This window comes from Eumetopias jubatus, unplaced genomic scaffold (assembly GCF_037043125.1).
Source record: "Eumetopias jubatus isolate StellerSeaLion01/CBP00866 unplaced genomic scaffold, mEumJub1_p1.0 scaffold_9, whole genome shotgun sequence".
Taxonomy (NCBI): domain Eukaryota; kingdom Metazoa; phylum Chordata; class Mammalia; order Carnivora; family Otariidae; genus Eumetopias; species Eumetopias jubatus.
This window is the reverse complement of record NW_028274815.1, coordinates 79,957,513-79,982,778: the sequence shown is the minus strand read 5'-3', so window position 1 is coordinate 79,982,778 and position 25,266 is coordinate 79,957,513.

Here is a 25,266-nt window from a genome sequence, read left to right as displayed (position 1 = left end):
AGCACTACCTCCAGCAGCATCAGTGAAAAGTGTGGACCTGGGGCTCCAGCCCAGGGGTGTTAGCAGCTTCTGATCACTCGGTAATACCCCCTTACCCTTTGGTTCCCTTTCCCTTCTAATTGTTTTGTAACCAATTCCCTGTTTGAAATCCTTATTTTATTGAAATATCTAGGACAATGGTACCCAATAGAACTTTCTACAGTGATGGAAATATTCTGTATCTGTGATGTCCTCTACAGTAGTTATAGCCACTGATGGCCACTGAATACCTGAAATATGGCTCATGTGCCTGAGGAACTGAATTTTTTAATTTTATTTAACTAAAATTTTTAATTTAAATAAGCACACCCAACTAGTGGGTACTTGATTGGACAGCACAGTTTCATTTAAACATGCTGTGTTATTATTGCACTGAAGAAGTAGAGGATGGGAAGATTCCCTTCTTGAGTGGTAGGACAGTGGAAGACATATGTTAACAACTAGAGAAAAAGGATCTGTAAATCAAAGATGAGAGTCCTAACAAACACTTTAAAACCCCCATGGCCATCTTCCTAGGTTATGATTCCTGTCATGCACTTAGCTCAGCGTCCTGCACAGCCCAGGGTGCTGCCTATCACAGGCTGGGACCAAAACCCATGTTAGAGAGACCTATGAAGGGAACGGCAGTTGACACCTGGCCCAGCCAAAGCCTGAATCAGGTGGAAGACATTTGGCTTTGTCACCCGGCACCTAACACCTGTGTCATTGGTTGGAAGGGTGAATATTAAGGCAGCAAAGAAGGAAGCTCATTGAAGAAGTGCAATATGTGGTTGCCAGTATAAGCATTTGTGCCAAGGAACACTATGAGATCTATGGTGGATGAGGGGAGGAATTGAGGAAAAAGCAATTAACTACTAAACTATTTTGAATGATACATGTATTTATTATTTGAGATGAACATGAAAGTAACCTAGCTGTTTCCTCCTGTGTCAGTCATCTCAGACAAGGCTTTTAAATCAATGGAAACTCATACTTACTGAGAAAATTTACAATAAGCCATGTTCACTGCTTTGCAATTCCATTTTACTAGGAAAATTACTTAAATGTCTTTTATTCATTTGTTGTAGCATTTGTGCAGATTCCATAAGGAAATGTGTTTAGTTGCCTTTGTGAAGGAAGAAAACTACTTGAACTAATCACATCAAAATTTGAAACTTTTCTCAATTTGCTCTTAAAGCAAATTTCCATACTACTCAAAATAAAGCTATTCTAAGGGATTAAAATAAATTTTGCTCATTTTCAAAGCAAGAGTTTGTCACTTCTGACTTCTCTTTAAGCGAGTGAAATTAAGGGAGTCAGAACCAGGATGTTCATCTCCCTATCCTGACCACTGGATTGAGCAGCCAGAAGCCTGATGGATGTATGGAGGGCCTTGAACCAGCTGTTCAAACTTATTGCATCAAGTCTACCCTGTGTTGCTATGGACTGCAGCGGTGTTCTCTTTAAAGGGGGGGTCGGAGCCAAGGTCAAAGTTTGTGAACTGAAGGAAGCTGATACTAGGGAAGGGTCCAGGGATCTGCAGGAAGTGGAGGAGGGTTCTTCCTGAGCCAAATGCACCAATGACTGCTGCAGATTTTTCTGTGATGTCCCTGGCCGATGACATTGGAGCACCCAATGACATAGAGCAAGGGTGGTCAAACAGAATAGACGGACATAACCAAACTCACTCGGGCCCATTCCCTTTCAAATTCTTAGTTCTTTTGTAGAAAACAAAATCTAGAAATTTAGGAGAAAGAAAGGGAGCATTAAGTGTTGTCTTTCATCTTTGTATAACAAATCACCTAATCAATAGCTAATTGATTAGAAAATTTCTATGTTCCTTCATTTAAGAACATAATGAATATTTATTGAGCTCAACATTTATCAAGCTTCTACCTACCATGTGTTATACCCAGTGGTAGATGCTAAAAATCCAAAGATGGGTAGAACACAATGCCTACTCTCAAGGTACTCACTATCGAATAGACAGTTATATAAATGAATAAGTTTAATCAAGTGTTAGTTATGTTACATCAAACTACTGGTATTTTGTAATGTAATACTATTAGTTCAGGGTTTTATAAAACTAAAATCTGATTCATTTAAATCATTAAATCGTGAGACCTACTTAGAGTTTGGGGTTGCATTGACAGAATAAAATGATGGCCTTCAGCCTTCTCACTTGTTTAAAACTTTAAAACTTTCTCACCTTTTAAAACTTTTCCATGGTTTCTTGTTACTGAGTCAGATCATCCTTGCATCCTCCAGGCCACCTTTGAGTTCAAGAAGGGACTGTTTGGGAAGGAAGGGGATGTGAGAGGGGGCTGGGAGACTAGATGGGAGGAACGGGGAAGTAAGGATCTCAGGCCCAGTGGTGCACCTGCCTCTGAATCCAACCACCTTTTTCTCATCAGAGTTAAATTGCTAGTGTCTTCCTCACCCTCTTTGTCTTCTAGGGCCAAATTCTATTCTCTTTAGCAGGGCTTCTTAAGCTTTAAAGTGCATGCAAACCATCTGGGGATCATGTTAAAAGACAGATTTTGATTCAGTAGGTCAAGGGTGGAGCTTAAAACTGCATTTCCAATCAGCTCCCAGGTGAGACATACTGCGGCTCTCCAGACCACACTTTGAGTGGCAAGGTCAGTACTTCTCAACCTTGGCTGTCCATTAGATCCACCTGGAAATGTTGAACATATGCAATGGCTGGCATCTAGCCCGAGGGCTTCTTTTAATTAGCTTGGATGGGGGCAAAGAGGGGGGTTAGTAATGGAGCCTGGCATTATTTTTAAAACTTCTCAGGGTGGGGGGGGGTCAATATGCAGCCAGGGTTGGGAGCCACTGTCTCAGAGCCTACCATCCTCCTATAGCTTTATCAAGATTCTCTTCCCCAATCATCCTGCTTGGAAAGACTCACACCAGAAGGCACAGGAACCTACTTCTGGCATACTGGCCTTCTTTCAGGTAGATCAGTAACTGAGGAACAAAGTATAAAGGAAAATATGTTACTGTTAGGTGAAATAAAAACCAAGAAAGGTATTGTCATTTTGGTGTGTTGTTGCAGTCACTTGTGACTGACTGAACGATTGCTTGTGCATATCTGGGTGTGTGGTATGATGGAAAGCAGGTAGAACTGGAAGACAAGAGACCTTCCCCACTTTCTGGATTCAAGCTGCTTCATGGTAAAAAATTATATGATAATTTAAGGACTTTGTAAGCCTCAGAAGGCCGTGTGTGTCTGGGTCATTGACCGTTGTCTGCTAGAGGATGTGTGACCATTCTTCAATTTTGTATGGAATTTGGCTTTTAAAGCTTTTTCAATAAATAGTAAATATGATATGATACACCATCACAGCAGCCATGTGAAAGAGGTATTTTCATTTTATTGCATTACTGGTCAATGTCTCACAGTTGAGGACAAAAGATGGGGAATGGGGAGACATATATATATAAAGGTCCTCTGAAACTAAATCCAGGGCTATTCTCACCATGTGATTCTGTCACAAAAGTTCCTGTGAAATTTGTTATTGGCTCAAATTTATACAAGAACAGTGGCAGGACTTGTCTGGATTTGTTGTTGTTGTTGTTCTTTGAGAATCTAGAATCCATTTTATAATAATAAACACAAGCCCCTTTTTGTGTCAAATGATTCTCAAAGACTCACAAGTGCTTAATATTCCATTATCGAGCCCTGGGAATTGAGTGCAAAGGCTTTGTTATAACTTAAAATATCAAGACGAGTCATATGGTAGGATAGATGGAAGGAAGGCAGAGAATCAGAGATTGTTACTGTAACTCAGTCTCAAAATATAGTTCAGATCATGGAGCACTGGGTGTTATACCAAAACAATGAATCGTGGATCACTACATCAAAAACTAATGATGTAATGTATGGTGACTAACATAACATAATAAAATAAAATTTAAAAAAAATGTAGTTCAGATCTTACCATAGTGAACTCATCGCTGGCACTGATCCCTTGTTAACCCACTTCTTTAGACCCCAAGAAGACTTCCTCACAGCAAGGATAAGTCGTGCTAGGTTCTGGCTGTTCCCCTGGCAGTGATGTTTTCAGTGCAAGGAGAAGTGGAGGGGGACTTTTCCTGGTGTCTAGAGATTGGTGCTTGAAGCCCAGACAAAGACCAGAGGGAAATAAACTCCTCTTGGTTTAAAGAGATGATCAGTTGGGGCCAGGCATCTCCCTTGGACTTTCTAAGATGTGGGTTACCTGCCTTTGCATTTTGTTAACTAGCTAGATATCTGCTGACACTGTAGACAACCATGTTTGTCCCTGTGGCCACTCTGAGCAGGGAATTAGAGAAGCCTGTATGGCCATCATTTGGTTGCCCAGGAAACAAAAGTTTCTGGGAACTGGAAATAGCCAGGCTCAAATCCTTGCTTGAGGAGTCTCTGGAACTTAAGAGGTGCCCAGGCTTCTGCTGGGGCAAAGAGACCAGTAGGGATAGAAGTTGAGCCAGCTCTCACAGAGCTGTTCAGAAAGCCTGCTCACCATAGACCTCTGAGGGGCTTTTGTGAATGCCAGAGAATACTGGCAGGAAAAGCATGAGAAGACACCAACTGCTGGTTGTTAGGTAAAAAGAAGTTCACCCTTCCCCCATTGTCATTCCCAAATGCAATGCCAGAGTAGTTAGGTGCTATTAATGAGGAAAAGGTGGTATCCCAGAACCAAGCCACCTTCTTCCCTTTCCCAAGGCACCTCCTCATGCCTGCGCTTGGAAAATAAAGAAAAGTATTGTAGGCTGCACTGTGTCCCCCCCTCCCAAATTCATATGTTGAAGTCCTAATTCCCGGGACCTCAGAATGTGACTGTATTTGGTCACAGCATCTTCTAAGATGTGATTAAGTTCAAATAAGAACCCATTAGGGTGAGTCCTAATACTCTATGACTGCAATCCTTAAAAGAAGAGGAGCTTAGGACACAGACACACACAGAAGGAAGCCCACATGAAGACACAGAGAGAAGATGACCATCTACAAGCCAAGGAGAGCAGCCCCAGAAGAAACCAGTCTTGCCAGCAGTTGAGCTCAAACTCCCAGCCTCCATGATTGTGGGAGAGCAAATTTCTGTGGTTGAAGCTGTTCTGTCTGTGGTACTCTGGTACAGCAGACTGAGTAAACTCATACAGAGGCCATGAGATCTAAATTGGAGGGGCAAGAGTTTAACCAGGCTGGATTTAAATAACTTGATATATCTAGAAAAAGTGTATTTGCCCAAGAGATAGGGAAGGGGAATTTGAAAGAGCACAGTTAAAATCAGTAATTGACATGCAGTAGTTTGAGTTTTTTCAAGCCCCCCACTGTGTTTGGACTGTTCATTCCCCGTTTCAAGTCTGGCTTCTCCTGTGAACTGAAGCAAACACTGCTTTCTTTAAAACTTGTGGGGAAACTGGGTCTGTGCTCTCTGCCAGTCCCCTTTTGAGAGGGCCCAAATGTCCACCCTGGGCTGGTTCAGGTGTTGGAGATGCCAGGTGAGAGGACCAGCAGAACAATATCTGGGGTTCTTGGATGGTGCCCTCTTTTTTCTCTTGTCTGCTTTGAGGGCTGACCCTGGCCCTCAAAGTCTGAGTCTTTGGGTCAGTGGGTATGCAGGTAGGTGAGGAAGCAGCTGACCTATCCCCGTCATCAGCTCACACAACTGCGTATCACAGAGAAAGGGCTCTGTGCCCAGAAATAAACTACCCACATCACCTTACAAGCACCAGTCCCCCAAAGAGATTACACCTTGAATATTATCTTGTAAGTGACTGACTTTATCCTTGACTTTCTTGGTGCTGATGACTACAGATATATGATGGCCTTTGTAGAGATGATCATTTTGTGGGGAAAACCGCAGGAGTTTTTTTTTTAGTTTTTATTGAAAGTATGTATTTTTTGAAAGTATGCTTTTATTGAAGTATAGCTGACACAGTATTACATTAGTTTCAGGTATACAATATAGTGATTTGACAAATCTATTCACTATGCTAGAGAAAACCAGTTTTTTGCTACATAATCAGAACTTTGTGTGTGTGTGTGTGTGTGTGTTTGTGTGTGTGTGTGTGTGTGTAACCTGTGTACTGTTCTCTGAGCTTCCCAGATCTGTCATTCATTTTGGAAAATACTTGGTCTCATCTTTTCCTCTGTTACACTTTGGATAGTTTCTCTCCCTATGTCTTAAGATTTACTCATCTTCTGGGTTGCCTGGGTGGCTCAGTTGGTTAAGCGACTGCCTTGGGCTCAGGTCATGATCCTGGAGTCCCTGGATCGAGTCCGGTGTCGGGCTCCCTGCTCGGCAGGGAGTCTGCTTCTCCCTCTGACCCTCTTCCCTCTCGTGCTCTCTATCTCTCATTCTCTCTTTCTCAAATAAATAAATAAAATCTTTAAAACAAAAAAAAAAGATTTACTCATCTTTTATTCTGCAACACTGATCTCTTATTAACCTCATCCAGTGTGGTTTTCTCCTTAGGTATTGTAGTTTTCATCCCCAGATATTTGACTTTCGTTTTTTTATCCCTTCTGGGTCACTCCATTTCTCTACATATGATGCTCAATCTTTCCTCTTTCCTTGTGGTTTATCCCTATTTATTAGTCCTTTACCATCACAGTACTTAGAGGAAGGGGCACTAAACAAACATGTTCAAAATGCCATGTTTCCCAAAAGCCCAGACCTTTAGATTTTGAATTAGGAAGCAACCGATTGATTAGCTGATTTCTCAGCCTACAATAGAACAAAGAGAGGAGGTTTCTGCCATTGTTGCAAAAATGGCTGAATGAGTGGAGGGGATTCTTTCCTCCTTCACGCAACTAAGAATGACACAGTCAAGACTAGCCTCCTGTCCCAAATCCTGCTACTTCTACAGTAAAATACTTGGTCTTTAGTCACTATTATAAAGTCATCACCCAAGTTGGTCCAGTCTTGGAGAAGTGTCAAAATCCAAGAAACAGAGTCAATATACCAAAAAGGAAATCCAAAATGACTTTGCCCTTTTTTGTCTTGCCCTTTTGACCACAGGGAGACTTATAAAAACCTCATTTTCTATCCCAGTGACTGCTATACTTTTGTAGCTGCACCCACAGCTCTCTTTTCAAAGTAGCATGGAAAACACCCCACCCAGCCTCACTTTTAGACTTTTGTCTTTTTCATCCCCATTTCCTTCCAATTCCGTATCCAAAAAACAAAAGAATAAGTTGAGCAAGGCAGGACTCTCCTTAGGACGGTTAACTAAGGAGCCTCTTTGTGGTAACAGCTAGGTAGAAGACGAGGGATTCAGAACATAATTACATTTTCCCCAGCCACATAAATATTCACAGTGGGGTGAGTTTACTTCCTCTAATTCTGGTCCTTTGGAACATCCCTTCAGTCCCTTCATGATGACCTTTCTTCCAGGGCCTTTATGTTTTCATATTTGCACTCCTGTCCCAAATAAAATCTCTTTTACTAAGTTATATGTGAAGGATAAGGCTAATTATCTCCCAGGGGCATTTACATTTTTAGGGGCAAAGCTTTAATCCAAGGTCCCCTCTGCCCCCAGCAAACCTAGGAATGAGGCTGAGATGCCATCCATTTCTGGAAGAAATTAGACCATAGCAATATCCATCCACCAAGAGGCATATGGAGAACTCTGCCTGAGGTGCCCCAGGGATACATAAAGCAGAATTAGAAAATCATGTTAAAGGAGCAATGGTTGAGCTCCTTGTGCTTCTTCTCCAGAGAATTAAAGCTCCTAAACTCAAAAGAGCATGACATAACTTGGAAAGAACTGCTCAGCATTATGCTTGGAGAGACAGTTTCTGCAAGTTGCTCAATGGCTGGTCAAATTCATGTATCATTTATTTTCATCTTCCATCCTACAACCTTAGTAAGGTCATTTTATTCTCTAAAATGAATGAGGGATGAAGATTCATTTTGTCTTAATGTACAGAGAACCTGGGTAAAAACCTCCTAGGAATTAAAATAAACCAACCTATTTATTGTGGAAGACACTGTAGGGAATTAGCTGCAGCTACGGGTAAAGTAAAAGTTCAGAGCTCATATCCTAAAGACACTGGAGTGAGTGGGTGGCAGAGCCATTTCACAAGTCAACTAAAAGGAATTACATACTTTAGATACTTAGGGATGCAATCTTAATTTAGGAATGAGCTGCTCCTTATTTAAGAATGAATATCTGTCAAGTATCATTCTATGTGTTTTTACACGTATCTTTAAACTATCAAAGTTATTGTACAAAAACAGGTGATCTTATCTTTCCTTTGCCTATGGAGAAACTGAGGCACAGAGAGGTCAAATGACATCCTTAGGTCACACCATGACTAAGCAGATCTGTGTTCCAGTCCATGTTTTCTGAGATTAAAACATGGGTTCCTTTGTCCCACATCATTAATCCCACTTAATGAAATCACTATCTGAAAGAGATATCTATACCCTCATATTCATTGCAGCATTATTCGCGATAGCCAAGACATGGAAACAACATAAGTGTCTATCAACAAATGAGTGGCTAAAGGAAATGTGATAAAAATAATGGAATATTATTCAGCCATAAAAAAGTCCTGCCATTTGCAACAACACGGATGGACCTTGAGGACATTATGCTAAGTGAAATAAGTCTGATGACAAAAGACAAATACTGTATGATCTCACATGTGGGATCTAAAAGCATAGAACTCATAGAAGCAGGGTAGAATGGTGGTTGCCAGGGGATGGGGGGTGCGGGAAACAGGGAGATATTGGTCAAAGGGTATAAACTTTTAGCTTTAAGATGAATAAGTTCCAGGGGTGCCTGGGTGGCTCAGTCATTAAGCATCTGCCTTTGGCTCAGGTCATGATCCCAGGGTCCTGGGATCGAGCCCTGCGTTGGGCTCCCTGCTTGGCGAAAGGCCTGCTTCTCCCTCTCCCGCTCCCCCTGCTGTGTTCCCTCTCTCACTGTCTCTCTCTGTCAAATAAATAAAATCTTTAAAAAAAAAAAGATGAATAAGTTCCAGGGACCTAATGTACTGCATGATGACTATAGTTGACAATATGGTGTTTTATATTTTAAAGTTGCTAGGAGAGTATTGTTTTAATGTTCTTGCCATAACAACAACAAAAGAGCAATTCTGTCAGGTGAGGTATGTTACCTAACCTTATTGTGGTAAACATTTCACAATATATGCATGTACTAAATCATCACATTGAATACCTTACACTTACACAGCATTATCTATCAATTATGTCTCAATAAAGCTGGGAACACATACAACAAAAAATATGGGCCTTTGCCATTCTACCATCCCACCTTTCCTTTGGTACCTAAACATGCTAGGGGTCCATAAATATGTTAATTTAATTCATGTTTATCAGAAAGGACTTCTCATCACCTCTAACACTGTTTAAAATGATAGATCACAGGATTTGGGGCTATCATTAGCTATGTTTTATTTCTGTTTTTGCAACACATATACTCCAATCTACATTGTGTCTAGAAATTTCTCAGGATTGTGGTAAGAATTGTAATTCTATTAACATCAAAGAAAAAGAATATGATTTTCAAGAAGCAACTTGACTTTACTGTGGAAGAGTTATTCCTTCTTAAGAGCCTTGGTGAAAACATGGGGCTAGTGCCTACCATTTAACATCTGAAAAAAAGAAATAAATGTATTAACTTGCCTTGACTACCACAGCAGGTATATTTCATTGTCCAGCATTTCTTGAAGTGGTAGAGCATTTTTTAGGCTGCTGGGACTTACTTTATTAATGGAGGCACTTTGATTCACCTCAAGCACATGGCCCTGAAAAATGACACTGTTGTTCCTATCTGCTGAAATGAGACCTTCTCCCCAGCATTAACCACAGACATGGTCTGAACTCAGCTCTGAGGCTGCATTAATCTGTGAGTGGAGGAGGAAAAAAAATCCATCATGGAACCTGAGAAAACTGCAAGATCACTGGGGACCCTGTGATTATGTCTTGATAGTTAAGACCCAGAAAAGAGATAGGGGCAACAGAAGATAATGCAATGCTGGGAGCCCATCTCTCTACTTCCAGGCTTTCCTTAAAAATGTGTATGTGAGTGGGAGCTGTAAATGATTTACTAAAGCTGAATGAGTCTGTTCTACTTTTCACCTCCACACTAGGCTCATTTTGACCTTGCTATCAGTAATCCCTTCCTCAGCTCCCAAATACCCTGCTGCTCACCTTCTCCACCTTTGCTTGGTCAACTCCTTTCCAACTGGCCCACTCTTCCAGAAGCTTCCACTCAAGTTGAGACTGTGCTTTGTGTGTACATCTTATCTCTGCATCATTGCAATATAGTGTGTATCTGTCTCCCAAATTGCAATGGGAATTAATTTGGGATAAGACTGGGCTCCTGTTTGTTCTTCAAACACAAAGCATAGAGCTTGGCATCGAATAGGTGTTCAGTAAATATTTTGAACAAATGACTAAATACATGAGTAAGTCTATTCCAAAGCTAAACATCAAAGCTCTTTCAACAATGTCAGTCAAGAAGGAATCAACAGAATAAAAACAGAAATTTTATTTCTGGATGGGAAACTGCCTGACCTGCAGGACAAATGGGGCAGGGGCAATCTAAGGCTCTGAAGATATGTCTTCTCAGGAACTGAGTCCCAGGGAAACAATTAGGGTCCTGTGCTCCAGCTGTTCTTCTAGGAAAAACTGAGAATGAGTGCGTGCACATGAAGTTATCCAAGGAGGTCCAACTGGGGCAAGAATAACTTAATTGATTTAGAATAAATAAATGTTGATCTTGCCCTTAAAGCCTTTCTAGTTTCCTTTCCCAGCAATTTGTTCACCCTATCTCACTGCTCATCACAGGCAGATTGATCTGCTGTCTGTCTTCTGCTGCTCTGCAGCAGACATTGTGTCCCCTTGCACATCCAGGCCCCCAGCTCCTTTAGGTACATAGCACTCAGGGGAAAATGAGTATAGGGCACCAGGGATGACTGGGAGTGGTAGCTGGAGATTCATGTTGTCCAATGACTTTGATCCCAAGTGTGCAACTTTCCCCAACAGGTCAATAATTGACACTATGTCTATCACCCAGAAAGATATTAAAAATCAGAGATAATTGTCATCCTACCTTGGTCAAAAACCTTAATAATAAAAATGCTTAATGGGGTGCTGGGTACTCCCCTTCAGAGAAACATCATGGAAATGAAGTAAATCCAGAAAAGGGAAATAAGCTGACATGTAAGCATGCTGTCAAGCCATATTTCCAAAACACATTCCAGAATGCACTGGGCCCTTGAGATGTTGTATGAAAAAAATCCCAAGTCAAATACATTTGGAACCCTGTGGGCCATATTCTTTTTCTGACTATTCATAATGTATTTCAGTCTGTTAAAAGTGCCAAGCTCCTCTTCAATAAAAGAAACCACTCTTGTTCTATGCAGTACTTGCCAAATTGATTTAGCAGTGGAATCTTGGTTTCACATAAAAATCTATTAGGACTCCAAAAGTTACACTTTGAGAAATGATGCATCAAAGAGACTAGTCTCTTCACACTGTAATAATGACTGCAAATACACATCATGGTTAAAATCATGGCCTTTGGGGCAGGTATATCTGGATTCAGGTCAGATTCTGTTGCTTAATAGCAGTGTGTCCTGAGGAATCAATAAATATAGAGTGCCCAGCATGATTCTAGTACATAGTTGACACAAATAAATGATAACAGCTTTCATTAAAACTGTATGATGTTGAGACAAATGTTTACATATAGGGAAGCAAGGAATAGGGAGAATCTAGGTGTGTTCATCAAATCCTAATCCTGAGCTTAGAGAGATAAGTTTTTGGATAATCAACCAAGCAAGTTAGGGATCTCTAGGAGCTCTCCACAATGGGCTTGTGCAATGGGGGATATAGAAGTTTCAGAAGAGGTGGTCTCTACTCTGGGAGATTTACTGGGGGAGAAAGGAAACAGTGAGTGATAAATGATGGCACAAAGGGGCTGATATGTTTCTCAAAATGAAAACTTGCCATTTGGGTTTAAAGCAGAAGGAAATCAATGGACTGGAGCTGAGTTTTCGGAGACAGGGAAGGTGTGGAAGTTCGAGAGAAGAGGCTGTCCAAGGGAGGAGAAGTATAAGTAGAGTGGGTTTAAGGTGGGGGTGAGTTCAGTGAATGAGAATGCAGAGCAGAGGGGCATGGAGGGGAGAGGGAGTCAGGTGTGGGACTAGAACAGATGATGGGGAGATTTGAAGGGGCAGGCAGAACTGAGATGTGAAGAATTGAAAACAGGGATCCATTGAAGGTTTTTGAGATGGGAAGTGGTATTACTGAAACAAGGCTTAAAGCAGATGAGGCTGACAGCCGGGTGCAGAGTAGGTAGGAAGAGGAGAGATCAGGGAGTTTGGACTACAGTCTAAAATAGAGTAAAACCACCGCTGATGAACTAGGGAGCATGATAATCCTAAGAGATGGTTGAGGCACAAAATAACTTCTAAAGGGTTTGGTTATAAAGTTAAAATGTCAGGGGGCGCCTGGGTGGCTCAGTTGGTTAAACGACTGCCTTCAGCTCAGGTCATGATCCCGGAGTCCTGGAATCGAGTCCCACATCAGGCTCCTTGCTTGGCAGGGAGTCTGCTTCTTCCTCTGACTCTACCCCCTCCTGTGCTCTCTCTCTCTCTCTCAAATAAATAAAATAAAAATCTTTAAAAAAAAAAGTTAAAATGTCAGGTCCACAGTAGATTGTTTCAGAAATCAGTCCCTTGGATTCACACCTTCAGTATCCCCCATCTGAACACAGAATGGCAAATGCTAAGTGTGTGTTCAAGATGATTATTTTGACCTCTACCTGCTTAACTTCTGTGTCTGTCTTTCTCTCAATTGGTTCAGAACTTATGAGGGAAATAGAGAAATGTATATGTTGACCCATGCTCCCTCAACAGGAAGCATCATGCTCTTGACTGTTTTGTAGGCCTGGGTCTGGAGCATCAGTGAAAGCCCAATGTGGTCCCCAAATCTTGGGGACCTTCCTCATGGTGATGCCCCAAGGACAGAGAGGAGGGGTGTCACATTGAAAGGCTCTACAGACTTTCCATTTCACAGCTTCAGGCTGGTAATGGCAGCTACTTCATGCCTCAGCCACTTCTATAATATACTATAATGTCTTTGCTGAGTACTAGGATCATGGAGGAAGGAAAGGAATTTAGTAGATGAAAGTAACTAGCACCCATCACATTCTGCTACATAGAGGAAAGAGGGTTGTGAAATAAGGTTTCCAGATAAAAATATAGGATGCTCACTTATATTTTAATTTCAGATATAATAAATATTTTTTTGGAATAAGTGTGTCTCAAATATTGCACTTGACATACTTACACTAAAAATTATCCACTGAAGTTAAAATTTAACTGAGTGTCCTGTATTTTACCTGGCAATCCTGGTTTGGAGTCAAAAGTCCTAGTTCTCAGAGCCAAACTTACCACTCACCTAGATGTATGGGCTTGAACAACCAGGTAACTTCTTTAAGCCTGTTTTTTCAAGGAACATATAGATGTAAAGGCATCTTGTAGGTTTAAAGTTCTGTAAATGCATTTGTTGTTGTTGTGCTTTGTTATTTGGCCCTTCTACTTGGCAAGCTTGGTGAGAAAGGCCATGCATTATTCAATTCTGACTCCTCAAAGCACCCTGGAAGGGCCTTGACCTGTGGAAGGAAGTGTCACATGTTTATCAAGACAATAACAACATTATTCTCACCTGCAGTCTATCACCTGTTGGAGTCTCACCCCAGATTCTCTAAAGACTCAGTCTATCTGCCAAAGCAAGACAGGAGCTGTCTGTCCCCCGGTAGTAAGGCATTGGAAGTCATACTTACATGAACCCAGGGAGGAGCTGGAGGTAAGACTGTAGAAAGATTTGGAGATGTAGCTGCAGGTTTCAGACAGGAAGATCATGCAGAAGTGTCTTTTATACTAGCACTTCTCACACTTAAAAGGTCATGAGACTTACTTGGGGATGGTGTTAAAATGCAAACTCTGACTGCAGAGCCGATCTCCACTCCTTCAGGAGTGGAGGATCTAACACAAAGTGACTATGGCAACCAGTGTGGGCTCTTCACTGCAGTGTCTCACCAAAGGAATGATGACATTATTCACAGGGGAGTCGAAGCCAGTGATTCTCAGGAATGACTGCACACTGAAGTCACCTCAGAGCATTGAAAATCCACCTGTGTTCAGGCTCATCCCCAGTCAATTTACTCAACCTCTGGGAGTAGGACCTGCATATCCTTTTTCTGTTTCTGTTTATAAATCTGCCCTCTTCTAAGCTGTTTATGGTGATGTCATCTCCCTTCCCAGGCATTGATTTGGACACAAGGTAGGATTCCATTCTGACCCACGAGACACAAAGAGCTGGGTGGTTTGGGGTAGGGTTTTGGTCTTGACAACACAGGGGAGGAAAGACTGTTCTTCAGCTCAACATTGTCCTATCTGCTTTTGATGCCATCTTGTAAACCCAAAAGGTAAGTCTCAACACACTAAGGATGGAAGAACCCAAAGATCCTGGGTCCTTGAGGTTAACCTTTAGGACTGCTCTTCTGTGAGACAATAAATGTCCTTGTGTTAGGTTTTCTGCTACTTGACAGCCAAAAATGTTTATCTGTCAAGCACTGGACTGGATACTTTGTACACATCATATAATTTAAGCCTCACAATAGTCCTTCAAGATAAGGATGATTATCTCCATTTTACAGGAAGGGAATGGAGGCCCAGAGAGGAATGAACTGTAAGCATATCTCAGATTTAACTGGTGTCATGGTCACGGAGAAGGCTCCGTATTTTAGCAAGGGTGGACCTGTTGGATATGTAGAGTGTTTTCTCTGCACCCTGATCTCTGCTTTCATCACTCCGAACAGCCAACAGAAGCTGATCTGAACTCCTTTACCTGTGGTTTTCAACCCTGGGTGCACATTGACTTCCCTGGGAAATTTTTAAAAAATTCCAATTCCCAGGCTAGATTTTTTTCAGTGATTTTAGAAGTTCATCAATGGCAACGCTTTTTTTTTTTTTAAAGAGACAGCTTTTTGTTTCATTAATTTTCTCTGTTTTTCTGTTTTCAGTTCCATGACACCTATCCTTTATCATTTTCTTCTTTCTGCTTGATTTGGGCTTATTTTTCTCTTCTTTCACTAATTTTCTGACTTTCTTAAAGTAGAAACTTAAATTATTGACTTGAGGCATTTCTCTCTTCTAATCTAAGCATTTAGTGCTATAAATTTTCTTGTTAGCCTTGCTTAAATGCATCTTAAGAAATTTTGATATGTTTTCATTGTCATTCGGTTCTATTTACCTTTTTATTTCTTTTGAAACTTCTTCTTTGACCCATTGATGATTTTTTTTAAGTAGGCTACATGCCCAATGTGGGGCCTGAACTCATGACTCTGAAATCCTGAGTTGTATGCTGCACTGACTGAGCCAACCAGACACACCACCATTGATTATTAAGAAGTGCTGAGGTCAGAAACTTGGTTCCTGGACCTGTTTTGAAAGCATAATCAGAACTATGGCTATATTAGTTGCATTAGTAACTTAGCTCCACATTCTGTTTTGTTCCCTACTTATGTTCTATGCACCTCTTAACCTCATGTTTGATCAATCATTACCCCTACTCATGTACCCAGTAGTTGTAGAAAGCTAATGGGAATGGGATGGTATCATTTGTCTTGACATATCTGATTGTACCAGGTCCTAAATTGTGCCCCATTGTCCAAAAGAATGCTTACCTCCAGACTGTTTCAAACTGCTCCCCTCGTCCCCAGTTTCAAGAAATCCCTTACCTTTCTCTCATGTATATAAGCTGTGCATAGGCTCAACAGGGCAAGGCAGCTTTGGGGACGATTCCCTGCCTTCTCACTGGGCTGCTCTTCTGATAGTAAATCTTTCTCTGCTTCAAAACCGGTATCTTAGACATTGCCTTACTTACATCAGGTGCACAGATTAAGTTTGAATTTGGTAAACACGTGCTGTTAATTTTTCAAGTGTTTGGAGATTTTCAAGTGTCTTTTTATTATTTATTTTTAGTTTGATTCCACTATGGATAGAATATACTCTATATAATTTCAGATTTTTTAAATTTGTTAAGGTTTGTTTTATGATCCAGGATATGGTCAATCTTGGTGAATATTCTATGGGCAATTAAAAAAGGTGTTTCAGGTCTTGTTATTGGGGAACTCACTCTTGACTGACTGCTCCACCTGGACCCTCCTTATGGAGCAGGAGCTGTGTGTCCTGACAGTGGGGAGTGAATGCTGGAAAGTGGTCCCATGCTAGGCTGCTGCCATTCCCACGTTTGTCCCCAGTGTGGATTTCCTGCAACACAGGTCCAAAGAGGATGAGATCTGAAATTTACTGGTTGCCAAATCTACCCAGAATAGGTCTTCAGCCCTGGGAAGCTAAGGAAGATGGGAGCTATCATGCATCTGCTGAGCCCACCAAAGCATCTCTTCTGCAACATAGAGCTATGATGGAAAGGCAGGTCTTACTCTTTTTTTCTTTTAAGATTTTATTTGTTTTTTTGTCAGAGAGAGAGTGAGAGAGAGCAAGCAGAAGTGGGGAAATGGCAGGCAGAGGGAGAAGCAGACTCCCTACTGAGCAGGGAGCCCAATATGGGACTCGATCCCAGGACCCTGGGATCATGACCTGAGCCAAAGGCAGATACTTAATCAACTGAGCCACCCAGCCGTCCCAAGGCGGGTTTTATCTTCAGTAGCTTCCCTGCCAGGATCTTCTCTATGTAGTAGAAGTTAGAGTAAGGAAATGGATGCCATCTAACTGCCACCACTCACTTGCTATAGGCCTTCAAAAGCATAGAAATATAGAAAATGGAATCTGCCCATGTTCATTATCTGCCAAAAGCACTGGGAATAGCTGTTCCAACCCAGAGAGCTGGGGGAGACATGAACTGCCATGTGATTGCTGCGCTCACTGGAACACTTCTTCCATAAGGCAGAGCTGTGGGAAGATGGGCCTACATACCATGGATTTCTACTGTTCCTGCTAAGTTTCCACAGATGTTGTTGAATTAATGTTTCTCCATTTGTTGTAAACCCCTCCATCTCCAGAGAGTTTGCCTGTATTAATTTTGACTAGCTTAGTAAGGGTCTCTGTCAGGGAATGGTTGCCCTAAATACCTCATTCTACCATTCCAGAGGTCCTCACGGGGGTCATTTGTCACGCAGCAATAGATAACTGATAACGATGGCCAAGAAAGAGGTATAACAAATCAAGACAAGCAATCAGTTAGATGGAGAGCAGGAAAGCATTTCAAGCAGGAAGAACAGAAAGTGCAAAAGTGTGGAAGGTTGAAGTACTAAGGAAGCTCTGGGGGAGAGAAGTGCTTCTCAAATGTGGTCCCTGCACCAGCACCATCAGTATCACCTGGGAGCCTGTTAACAACGTGAATTCTTGGGCCCTATTGAATCAGAATCTACACAGTCTGGGTTTCAGCAAGCCCACAGATGTTTCTGAAGCATATTAAAGTCTAAGGACCACTGGAATATGAGTTGTTTTTCATCAGCCACGATAGCTGGGCTCCTCTTGTGTCCAGATTCTAAGTGGTTTTCCTTTCCCCCCCTTTTTTTTTTCTTAAAAGAAGTGGGAGATAATGAGCTAATAAACACTTTCTCTGAGCAAATGCTTTAGGGCCTTATTAGAGATAACTGTTCCCTGATACCAGTCAAGGGAAATTGGTTGTGCTACAGCAAGTAGATAGCTCGCTCCCTTTTTTGCTGGGAATAAGTCTCCTCTGATTTGAACCTGAGTTTTATTTGACTCCACTTGTTTTAATGAAGCATCCTGCAATTGCCCTGCACATGGCCACATCAGGCTTTGTGGGGCCTTTGATCCTGTGTGTGGTTGGTGGTCATTGTGGCAGAGGGAAATGTGGATATCTGACTTTAGCATGATTTAAAAGAGAATATTTCAATGAGCAAAATCCAATTAACTGAAAGAGTTAAAACATATCCAGGCCTAAAAGAATGAAGATAAGCTCAGGCTGAAAAAATGGAAAAGCAGCTCTGTTGTTCTCCAGGCTGGCATATCAGACCCAGATAAAGCCAAATGCAAAGTTCACAGAAAACCACATTTCTTCCAAAGTTTGGCTGTAGCTGTAAAATGCCATAACAACCCTTGCTTTGAATGGCCACTGCTTTCTTACCAGCGATGCCCCCCAATTTGCTTTATTACCCCCATCTTTTACTAGGGACATCCAGACACCAAGCCATCTTTGCTCACAATGGTACCCAACCCCTGCTTAATTCTACTTTCTCCTAATTCTGCCTCAGAAACTACAACCAGCACACACATGCTCCCCACTTCCTTTAGACTCTCCAGCAAGAGTCTTGACCTTATAAGCCTCACCCCTCCTATTGAGCAGACTTCACAGCTCCTTTGAATTTCCTCCTTCACTGCCTCACGTCGATAAATCTGATTTCGTTGGCTTGTCCCTGGAGGTCTTTGTCTGATGAAGCTTTAATGGAAGCTTGGCCCTGTATTTGGGGGAGGGGGTGCTGTGATGTTTGTTTGTTTGTTTTATTTGACTTCATTCCCAATTTTAGATCCCAGGTCACAGAAAGGAAGCCAGAGGACTGAAATTGTCCATGATGACTTCTCATCACATTTCAGATTAGACCCTACCTCTGCCTCCCCTTATCAATAGTATTTTCTTGTAACAGTCCCACACAAAGATCTAATATTATCAGCTCTGTGGAGGAAGAGGTCAAGAAATCCAAGTCCTGAGTGTCAGATGTTCACAGGGGCTTTGAGGACGACACAGGACAAGAGGTGGGGAGGGAGACCAGGAACAAATTCCTGTATCCCTCAAGAGAAGAGAAAAGTGCAGCCAGGATATCTGTAGATGACAGAACTGAGGAGGGGCGGGTTGGCTTCGCTGGAACAAATGAGCTGCCAAGAAGTGCTGAGTTTTAGGGGAGGATGGAGGACAACTGGTCTGGAATTCTTAAGGTAGTGAGGAGGACCTCCCCTGGGGGCATCCTGGAAAACCTGGTGCTGGACACTGAGCAGCCTCTCCCACCCCATCCCCTGCCCAGGAAGTCCTCAAGGAAGAGAAAGGAAATGGAAGTACAGAATTTGGGGAAGAGATTGTGGATAAAGAGGGCTTTTTATCCTGGTGCAAAGGTCCAAAGAGCCCAGAGGGAGTGGTGGCCCTGGGAGACAGGGAGGCAATGGGGAGATGGCTGGGAGAAAATCCAGGGCAGTGTGATGCTTGTCTCCTCCTCTGTGAAGGCAAATGGCAGCATGTGCAGAGACCACGTATGTGGGGAGTGAATGGGTCCATTGGGTTGGGCTGCTCTGAGAGATCCTAATGGCTGAGAAACTGGGCTGAGCAGTCATGAGCAGCTAGCGGTAACTGGCCTGGGTGGGTGCTCAAGGCCTCAGTAGGTCAAGTACCCTGTTTAATGTCCTGAGGTTGATGTAGGCAGATGCCAGAGGTGGCTCTGAATCCCTGGGAGGGATCTCAACTGCATTGAACTGTAGTCCCTCCATTTATATTGTTACAAGCCCTTCCCCTGTTTGGCAACAAGCCATAGGGCCTGGAAGAAACTCAGTTCAGTTATTAATTGAGCACCTCCTATGTGTTGAACATGTATTAGGAACTGTATGTATAGCATAGACCTAAACAGTTGGGGTCCATGCCCACCCCTCGGGCCCTCATGGTGTTTTAATATCTGGATGAGAACACACATTAAATCAGGAATTATGAGTAATGAATGGTTCAAGGGTGAAGCACAGCTTACTAGAGGAGAATGTCAAAGAAAATATGCCTTGTGTGGACCAACAGAGTCCCTGTAAAGAACTTTCTCACCAAGCTGGAGAGGCATAGTCCCGCACCTGCTCCCCCCACCCCCACCACAGTAGAAGAGAATGGAACAGTCCATCCCTAAATAAATCACTCAGAGTCCAGAAGGATTTCAGTTTTTCACTTCAGGTTCCAGTCATGCCTTCTCATCCTTTGGGAGAATATTCACAGGAATGTTTGGGGATAGAATCTTCTTACCATTCAACTTACCTTCTCTCACCAGGTATCTCTTCAACAGACACAGCTTTCACTTCACTTCTGGGGCAGCTCCACACAGCCACTCCTTCTTGTAGCCACTGGGTCACTGACCCCTCCCCTTTACATCCTCTCTCTTCCCTCTCCTGGGTGGTCTGGGCTGCAGAATCCACCTCTTCTCCTTGACCTCCAATTTCCATAGACAGCCATTAAGTTCATCAAATTCCACTCAGTGAGGTGGAGAAGAGACACGTTGGGTCCTGCTGGTAGAGCATCTACCAGCCCGTGACAGGCTTTTGCACTATCAACTTCCTCTTCCCCCCTCACGTATTAGTACTTTGCTAAAAGAATCACTTCCCTTTCCTCAACATTGGGTCCTGTGTTAGTCAGCTGGTTTGCCCACCAGGCACCCTTCTTCTCTTTTTCTAAATCTAAGGTAGCAGGGTTGCCGTGGGACACGGCCACCCAGGTATGGACTACATCCCCTGAGGGAGGCTCTGTTGCTGATTTCTCTCCAAGGGAGGGAAGCAGTGTTTGTCATTTCCAGGCCCAGCTGTTAACACATTGTGATGCGCCTCACCAAGCTGGAGCACAGACTGGTGGCAACTTAGCTTCGATAATGCACAGGATAGTGGGGCAGTGATTTTCAGGGCCTTGTATTTCTGAATGGCTCACAGAACAGAGCTGCTCCACAGATCTGGGTCATCCACTTTGAGATGGTAAGCTAGAGAGAAAAATCTTACTTGCTCTTCAAACCACAGTATTGTTGGGTCTCTCACTCTAAGTAAAACAAGTCTCATTACCCAAAGGTCCCTGTATTCTAGTTCAGTGGGAGGGGTCCCTATCCCCTGATAAAAAGGTAAATTTTGCAGGGCTATCCATCGCTGAAGCACCAATCAAGCATAAAATCTACTCTCCTGAGTCTCTCCTTCCCATAAATGTTCCTCACACTTCTTCCACTGCTTGAGGTCATGGTGAGTTTTCCCTGGGAAATGGTGAAAAGTGGCAACTTTTCCCTTTGGCCACCTCTCTTTCTGAGTCTGCAGCCCACTGCCCCGTGCTCCAGCATCCCTGTAGCTGCTTTGCAGTGCAAGCCTCTTCTCCTGGGCTCTGCTTTATTACAGCAATTTCCTAAGTTCCATTTCGCCAATGTCTGGAAGACAAAGACTAAGAGTATAAGTAATGTTAAATCCTATTACCTTCTCCTTCAGGGTTTCTATTGATTGTGACTTAATCTCTTGAGGCAAATTGATGGTTTTAATATTAAACTGAAATGCCAAGAGTCAGCAAAGAGATGAGAGAATTGAACAAAAAAATAAAATTGTCCAGAAGTGGAATTTTTCCAACTCTCTTAAGGGGTTTGTTTGGGCCAGGCACATCTGTTTCTTTCAGGGATTGAGATACACAAGAAAAATAACTTTATAGACTAATAAAGCCAGAGTCTCTAAACATCTTGAATTGGGAAAGAATTTGAGAGCCCAAGACGAGGTGGGGAGGTCCCTGCTCGACCTCCCCCAATTCATCCAGATCCCTCTCTCAACCCCTAATCAGACATGGCCCTGGAATTCCTTGGCTACGGTAGACTCTAGCTTCACTCCATTCTTGCACAAGGCACATCATCTCTACCTAGCAAGTCAAAGACTGAGGTAGCAGCGATTATAACTTTGTAACTTCATATACAATTAAACCCTCTACCCTAAACCCACCCACTCCTGCACCCAGCCAAGGTCTAATACTGTGTCCCTGAGAGACAGCCAGCAATGGTGAGTCATGAGCTATGGATATTGGAGCCAGTTATACCTGGGTTTGAATTCTGACTCTGCCATTGAGTCAAAGACCTTGGGCAAGTATTTAATATCTATGAGTATCAGTTTTCTCATGCCCTAGAGATAATGCTTTTACTACAGCAGAAACTGAGCAGCTGTTTACCAAATCTGCCTCTCCGTCTTCCAGGCCACTAAGCTAGATTACATTTCCAGGCTCCTTTCCAGTCAGGCATGGTCACATGACTGAGTTCTACTAAAAGGAGTGGTCTGGCCTCTAAAAATCCTCCCCCCTGAAAGCCTCTTATCTTTCCCGATCTACCCACAGAATAGGCCTAGAGGCCCTTGAGCTCATCCTAGACAGAGCCTATAGGGGAGGAGAAACCTGGAAGAGTCCAATAATAAGGAGCACCTGCAGTGGACTAGCTAAGAATTGGAAGTGAAATTCTACTGAATTAAGCCAGCAAGAGTGTAAGATTTTTCTGTGGCAGTAACTAACATTTCTCTAATACACTATTTTGCAGGACTGTGAAGATTAATATAAATTACCCACCATAATGCCTGAAAAAGTGCATACTCGGAAAATATAACTATTTCAGGTCTCCACAAGTGGAAATGCACGGCACAGTATCTATGATATAGCATTAGCATGTAGATACGTGTTTGTAAATTGTGCATGCACCACACTTACTGAGACCTTACGTTCATTCTTATGTTTAGTCATAACAGCACTATTATATAGTAGGTTCTATCATTTGTCCCATTTTACAGATGAATAAACTAAGGCTCTGAGAAGTTAAGTAAGTTATCTAAGACTGTAAGAAGATATTATACACAGGGAGTAGCCAATGACAGAGCTGAGCCCTTAACCCAGTTCTCAGTTACTCTATTTTTTTAAATTCAGAAAGGAGAAATCTATAGGGTACACAAAAGCTAATCGCTAATTTGATGTAGGAGAGAGAGAGAGATTTTAGAGCCCAGTCAGGGTGACTTCCCTGGCAACAGGCCTCAGACAGTCTCCTTTGCTTGTGCTGTAATAACAACAATGAAGATAAATAACAAATACCAACAGAATACCTATGAGATATCAGGCACTCACTGTTCTAAATTCTTTACAAGTATTAACTCATTTAATACTCAGAACAACCATACAGGATAGGTTCTATTATTGTGTTCACATTGATGATAGAGAAACTGAGGCACAGCATGGTGAGGTAATGAACAAAGATACACAAATAGTGAGAGGCAAATGTGGAATTTGAACCCAGGCAGTCCGGCTGCCAGGCCATGCACACTACCCATATAACTGAACTATGGCTTGTCATAGCTCCTCAACATGGGTCATATCCTGACATCCCAGTTGCTTGAAATCTCACCTCACCCCAGTTTCAACAAGTGATATCTAGCCTAACAGGAAGGTTGTTCATGTGTGTGGGCTGGGGTGGGAGAGCAGGAAGATACCATCCTGCTACTTGCAGTCCCTTGAACATGCACTTTCCCACCTATGTTTGTTATTCTTTCTGTCAGGGATGTTCTTTTCCATTGCCATCTATAGCAATCCTACAGATGCTTCAAGAACCAATTCAAGAACCACCTCTCTCCTTGATTTTCCTGGACACAAACAATCTCTTCCTTCTCTGTGCTTCCACATAAATTCATTTATAAATTATTACTTTTTACTAAAATTTAAATTTTATAAATTATGTGCTTCCACATAAATACATTTATAAATTATTAATTTTACTCTTTTAAATACCCAACATAAAGATTACCAATACAGTTGAAGTCCCACTGTGGCCCTCCTAGTTTGTGTCAGTGTTCCTACCCTCAGGAATCACTGGTCTCCAAAATTTGGTATTTGTTCTTGCCATAGTATTCAACTTATATAAATGTTATCTTGCTATAAAAAGCATCTTGCTTGTTTCACTCAGCATCATGATTTTAAGACTCTTCTAATTTTATGCAAGTGGTTCATTCATTTTTTGTTGCTATATAAATGTCATTTATATGAACATTGTAATATTTCTTTCTTCTCTTGTTAATGGGACACCTGGGTTCTTTCCGACTCTTTTGCTCTAAGAAACCATGTCTACACTCACATCTGTGTCCTCATGGACTTTGAAGACTTTCTCTGGTAAATAGGTATCAGGAAGGATAACGTGGCAGTTTAAGACTTATAGGGCCAAGAGTTGATTAAGATGTAAACCCAGAAAGGTAAAATAAGCCTTGGTGGCTAGTTTCTTATATGAATATCTCAAGGCTTCAGGAAGGCAACTGTGAGACTGAAAAACTGGGCAGCAGTCTTTGTCACCCTCCAAGGACCAGGGGACAAAAACCGGAGTCTAGGGTGTGCAATGGAGGAGCCCATGAAAAACTCTCAGCTATTTCATCAGGGCCCCAAAGAACCATACTGTCAGAGCAAAGATGGATAACAAGCAAAAATCGAGATAAATATCAAACAGTGAAACAGACATAAAGGGAACCTAGATAATTTACTCATTAGAAAGATTCTAAAAATATCTGTTCTTACTATGTTAAAGGAGAAAAATGACAAGATTGAGAATCTCATCAGAAAGCTAGAAAATAATGAAATTAGGAAATAGAAAATCTGGAACTGACAAATGTAATAACCAAAGTAAGAACTCAGGTGGTGGCTTTAATAACATAAGAGACACAGCTGAATAGAGATTAAGTGAACTGGAAGATAGATCAAAAGAAAATATCCATAATGTACACCAGACTGACAAAACAATATGGGAGGTCTATAGCTTGCAGTGAAAAGAACTAATATAAATGTGATTGGAGAAAAAAGAGTAAGAAAGTGTGTGTCAATATCAGTGTTTAGAAAGTATCTGTGTAAGAGATGAGAAAGGGAGAAGACAAAGGGGACAGGCCACATGATAGGGGCAGAGATTTGAGTGAAGCTGCACAACCAACAGGAACATCTGGAGCCACCAGAGGCTAGAAAAGGCAAGAAAGGATTCTCTACTAAGGTCTTCAGACGGGGCATGGCCTTAATGATCCCCTTATGTTGGACTTTTGGCCTCTAGAACAATAAGAGAATACATTTCTGTTGCTTGAAGTCAATAAGCCTGAGAAAATTTGTTATGGCCGTCCTAGAAAACTAATATGGGATAGTAAAGTCAGAGTGAAGAAAGTAATTAGGCTTTATTTTTTTTAATATATTTTATTTATTTATTTGAGAGAGAGAGAGAGACCACAAGCAGGGGGAGTGGCAGAGGGAGAGGGAGAAGAAGACAATCCGCTGAGCAGGGAGCCCAACGCAGGGCTCGATCCCAGGACCCTGGGATCATGATTTGAGCCGAGGCAGATGCTTAGCCAACTGAGCCACCCAGGTGCCCCAGCAATTAGATGTTAATTGAAAGATGTGAGCTTTGTTCTGGACATGCTTGCCAGTAGCCTTGTGGCCGTGAGTAAGTCACTTGGCCTCTCTGGGGTGCTTTCCTCAGCAGCCC